Source organism: Solanum verrucosum, unplaced genomic scaffold, assembly GCF_900185275.1.
Source record: "Solanum verrucosum unplaced genomic scaffold, falcon-dt-bn FXZP01000197.1, whole genome shotgun sequence".
Lineage (NCBI taxonomy): Eukaryota > Viridiplantae > Streptophyta > Magnoliopsida > Solanales > Solanaceae > Solanum > Solanum verrucosum.
This window is the reverse complement of record NW_026020363.1, coordinates 173,110-179,109: the sequence shown is the minus strand read 5'-3', so window position 1 is coordinate 179,109 and position 6,000 is coordinate 173,110.

Sequence of the window (6,000 nt, the reverse complement as noted above, 5' to 3'; positions counted from 1 at the left end):
TAATTTCGTGTATCAAAATTATTTGAAAATTCATGTATAACGGTAAACTCGTTCGAAGGGACTTGTTCCTTCCGAATAGACATTATTTTGGCGAATGATGTGATTGATAATATTTTTAGGCAAAATTTATTTAATCAATATCATTAATTAATTTTCTTTTTCTTGTAAATTAATTCACAATGTTAATTAATTAACAAATTAATTTTGTGCAACAAAAGTTTTTGAAAATTCACGTGTAACGGTAAAGTCGTTTCGAAGTAACGTGTTCCTTTCGAATATACACTATTTTCCCCAAAAGACACAACATTCTGGAAAGACATACCTGAACAGATACGTTCACACCATTGTCCGAACAGACTCATTCCTTGCTGCAATTGATTATGAATAGAGAAGTTTTTTTCTTTTTTCAAACATTAAATTTTTCTTTCTTCTGCATACATTTTCTTACAAATCAAATTGTCGATCGACTGAGTTTGTGTGTGATCTCGTTGTTGTTCTTGAGTTCGCTGAAATTATGTAGGTTTGAGGTATCGTTACTTCTCTAATAGTTAATCTATTTTATCTTGGGAGGAATTAATCTACAACCTTGGGTACTTGAGGGATTAAATTTCATAAGGAAACAAAGTGGGTTTTGTGGACTTAGATTATTTATTCTGTCTATTTCATATTTTTCTGTTTCTATTTTTCCTAACCTGAATACAGGAGATAACAACTCCACTTTATCCTTTGTCTCAGGCATTACGTCATTAAACTTGGACTCCAGATTCTTTGGTTTAGTCTCGCTCAACCAAAAACTTTTAGACTCTAAGGCGTGTCACCAAATTTCCAGTTTTTCATTAACTACACTACGTATCTCTTCAATCAGTACTATATCATCTACGAATAGCATACATCATGGCACCATCCCTTAGACATATCATATCAATTCATCCATCACTACGTCAAATATGTACTCCGAAAATATTTTGAATAACCTTTCACTACTCTAACCCGAGTTTTGGTTCCATTGTACATTTCCTTAATTTTCATGATATAATCCACAAGTACATCTCTAGACTCCAAACATCTCCAAAGGACCTCCTTAGGGACTTTATCACACACATTGTTTAGGCTAATGAATATCTTATGTAAATATCGCTTCATGTCTCTATACTTGTCATGACCCAGGGTACCCACTAGATGTAACAAGGCGTACAAGACTCTGAGAAGTCTCATACAAGCCTCTTAGCATATCATATCATGAGATAATAGAAAATGGTGCTGAAATAGTCTTTAACACTTGTCTCAAACCATCTAATACTTGAAAGACTTGGGGACATAGCCCATACAATAGATCTAAACATAAAATGAAAGACATAAAGGAAAATGGTGGTCAAATCCTCGAATCCTATGAGGACTTACCAAATCTTCACTTGCTTGCTCTACTAAGATCTTATCCACAAGGATGGAAGTCGATATCGTCGGACCCTACATTTAATAAGAATGTAGGCAAGATTATGCGTTAGTAGAAAAATATACTAAATATGATGGCTAGCACAAATCATCAACATAAGCATAAGATAGGCATTATTCAACATAAGACATATACCGTAATCATAAGAGATAATCAACATAAGTCATAAGCATATTCGATGCACATAAATCAGTATACTAAAAGAGGAACACTTCTCAAGTAACCTCAACTTGTTCTTACTTAATATATATAGGTCATCCACCTCTATTCATACATGTCAAGGAAAGCAACTATATTAACAATCCAATATAAGTTATCATCATACAATCAATCTCAAATAGAAACATACTTACAATACTTCCTTGAAGTAATCTTGGTTCATCATAACTATGTGTAACTCCCAGAAAACTAGTAGGTAAAACTAGAGCCTTACGTAAGAGTTTTAGAGTTTGATTTGAGGGTTAGAATCATAAAATGGATTCCCGTACATAAATGAGGGGTTTAGGGGTTAAACGTCAAGTTACAACTCCCCAAGGACCAACCAAGGGGTCCTTGAAGAGGACCCCAAAAAAGCCCCAAAAGCTGTCAAAAACAGCCCTCCCACGAAGGGCATCTACGGACAGTAGATGGACCCACGCTCCGTGGGAAGGGGTCGTGGGTCAAGGCCCCTAGTTCCCCTATTTTTTTAGCCCCATACCACCACCCACGAAGGACTAGTACGGTCCGTAGACCAACCCATGGTCCTTGGGTAGGGGTCTCGTGGGAGGGGCAGTTTTGGGGATTAGTATTTTTAAGTTCGGGACTTAGGAGTTAATTCATAATTAGTTAGGGGTTAAGTAGGGTCGGTTTATTAGTAATTATACCCTCTATATAAACCTAATAGACCCCTAAATACATTGATACTAGACATAATTTCAAGACCCCAAAACTAACCCAATTCCCTCCAAGAAATCCTCTCTCTAGAAGTAAAGAATAAGAAGAAGAAAAGGAGAAAGCTTGGGCAAATTCCTCCATTGATTCAAGATTTGTGAGGGCTTTGAATCATGGTAGGTTATCTTATTCATATATGGATTATTCCATCCATATATCCCCGTAGATTTCCTCCAATTGTGAAGATAAAACCCAACTCTAGCTAGGGTTTCTTCCTATCTTGTGGGTAGTGTTTAAGTATGATTCCAATTGAGTGGATAGTACTTGTTTATGATTGTTTCAGTATTGATTCATGATATTACATGTTTTCCATGCTTAACCCTAGTCTAATTGATGAAATTGAATTATGTGGGTTTATACCATGGAAGGTAAAATTGAGGATTCATACGTAATCTTCTAGAATTGATGTTATGAGTAGTATTTTTTCAAGAATATGAACATATAAACATGAATTGATTTAGATTGTAGTATATATGATGGATCATGACTAGTAAAGCTTGAAGTTGAACCTTTATGATGAATTGTGACTAGAATCACTTGGTAATGAAGAATGTGATTAGAATGCCTTGAAATCTAGGTATGAATGACAATTGTAAGAAGTAAAGCTTTGAGAGTAATGCTTGTAGTCATGAATGTTGAATCACTAGGGCTTTGAGAGTAAAGTTAATGTGATGAATAGAAGTCTAATATGTAGAATTGTGGTTTAAGGCCTATACCTACCTAACATACCTTATAAATACTTGAATGTATAAAGTGATAGAATAACTTGAACATGAATTGATTGTCAAGGACATCCTTCAATGAGACATGAATGTTAAGCAATGCTTAATAGTGAATCTTGGGGTGTATGCTTGGCCCCAAGTGGATATTGACAATGAGATGGAGTGTCACACTAGATAGGGTCCGGGATCCAAGTTGAAAGGAGAATCACACCTAGTTGATGTGAGGACTATCCAAGTAAATGGGGGAGCTCTTACGTAGTAGAGTGTGGGTTTTCCCAAAGTTAGGTCTCATAAGGTGTAAGCCTTCACCTAGTGGTGTTAGGGTTGCAATCTTCATATCCAATGAACTAAGACTTACTTAAAGAAGTACATAAACAAGTACCTCATAGTGTTCAAAAGCATAAATGGACTTAGACGTGCTTAATTAAGTATCTCATCGGGTCCATCTTAATAATGAACTTAAACATGCTTAAAGGAGTATCTCATAGGGTTCAACCTAATAATGAACTAGGATGTGCTTAAGGAAGTACCTCATAGTGTTCTAGGTTAAAAGAGAGGGACTAGTTTCCAACTAAGAAGTATGAGTATGAGGACCTAAGGTGGTGCTTAGTGTGAGTAGGATTATGGGGTCTTACTCATAAATTGCACAAGTATGACTTGAAGCTACTTATGAGAGTCTAAGGCTTGACTAGTGATATTGACTATGTTAATAATTACCAAAAAGGGATACTTAGCTTGGATAGGATTATGGGGTCTTATTCATGCATTACACAAGTATGCTTTGAGGTTACTTGAGGAGTAGTTATCTTATAACATGAAGGACTAAGGGTTGAATAATGCTTATATATATAATGCTTATGTTGGAGACTTTGCTTATGATAATGATATTGTCTCTTATGCTTATAGTTGATATTTCATGAAGTATTGGATTATGTCTTATGTTGACTAACCCTTATAATATTATTCTCTTATGATATTATGCTAGCTAACATATTTAGTACATTTTGTACTAACGCATACTTTGCCTACATTCTCATCAAATGTAGGGTTCGGAGATTTGGGTTCCAATCTTGAGGTTGGGTTTCTAAGGAGCAAAGGAGTTGAAGATTTGGTGAGTCCTCATAGCTTTGAGGACAAACCCAATATTTCCTTTATGTCTTTTATTTTCATGTCATGAGACTATTGCATGGGCAGTGTCCCAAGGGATTTAATTCAAGTTGAGTTTAGATGGTTTGAGACAAAGTGTAGTAAAGACTTCCGCTTGCTTTTATAAAAAACTTCGATTGTATGGATAAAGTTTTAAAAATTTCCATAATTTTCTATTATCTTATGTTATGATATGCTAAGGGCCGGTATGAGACCCTTTTCGGGATCAAGTACGCCATCTTACTTCTAGGGTGAAACCCTGGGTCATGACAAACTTGGTAATCAGAGCACAAGGTTTAGAATGGTTCTAGGATTGTCTCAAACCACATCTAGTAGAGTCTTATTCATAAATGTGAAGTGTGACACATTTATGAATATGAGGCTATTGGATGTTTAGGAAATTTCACTTTTTCATTCTTTAAGTCATGCCATAGAGTTTGGCTCTAGTAGGTCCGTCTTCTAATATGTGCCTGTTGATTTTCAGGGTATGGCTAATACAAGGGAAAATGCTAGGATAGATAAGAAAGGCAAAGTGGAGCAAGATCTCCAAGTTCCACACCAAGCTCCTCCTCAAGCTCCAATTGACCCTATAGAGGAGAATGTGACTCATGTGGAATTTAGGTCTACTATGCAATTATTGGCACAAGCCGTGATGGCTAAAGTCAATATAGAGATGCTAGCTCCGGTGAACCCTAATGTGAATTCCGCAGCTTTGAGGGTGAAAGAGTTTTTGAGGATGAACCCTCCGGAGTTTTATGGCTCCAAAGTGGAGGAAGATCCTCAAGGTTTTATATATAAGGTGTGTAAGGTTCTTGCTATCATGGGATTGACTTCGGTAGAGAAAGCAAAGTTAGCCGCTTATGAATTGAAGGATATAGCACAAATATGGTATTAATAAAGGAAAGACAATAGGCCGGTAGAAGCGGGCCCAGTACAGTGGGAAGAGTTCAAAGAAGCATTCCTTGATAGGTTCTTTCCCCTAGAGTTGAGGGAATGAAAGATGCAAGAATTAATTAACCTTCGTCAAGGAGGTATGAGTGTGAAAGAGTATGCTCTTAATTTCACCCAACTATCAAAGTATGCTCCAACTATAGTGGCGGACTAGAGGGATAGAATGAATAAATTTGTGATGGGAGTGTCCAACTTTGTAGCCGATAAATGTCGTTCAACAATGCTTATCCCAAGTATGAATATTTCAAGTCTTATGGTCCATGCCGAACAAATTGAGAAGAAAAAACTCAAGAAAATAAATAGGGAGATGAAGAGGGCTAGGACCAATGAAGGGAACTTTTCTAATGCTAAGTATGATGGGCAAGGTAGACCTAAGTCTAAACAAAGGTATTCCGGTCAAGATTCTTCCAACACCCCTAGGTTTGACCAAGAGAAAGGTAGTGGGTCTCCATTACCTAAGTCTACTTGCACCAAGTGTGGAAGGAGTCAGGTAAGTTCCTAGCCGGCATGGATGGTTGTTATGGGTGTGGGAAGAGTGGGCACAAAATGAGAGATTGCCCGGTTCTCAAGGCTAAGGGAAGGGAGGATAAGCAAGTTTTCACTAGTGGTATAGATGTGGAGCCTCAAAAGAAGAATAGGTTCTATAACCTCCAAGCTAAGAATGATCAAGAGTGACCTTCTAATGTGGCTACCGGTATGTGTTTCATGCTTTATTAGATTACGGTATTGTTTGGTCTTTTGTGACTTGATGTGTTAGACTTTGAATTTGTCTTTAGTATAAATGATGTTTAGAAGAGT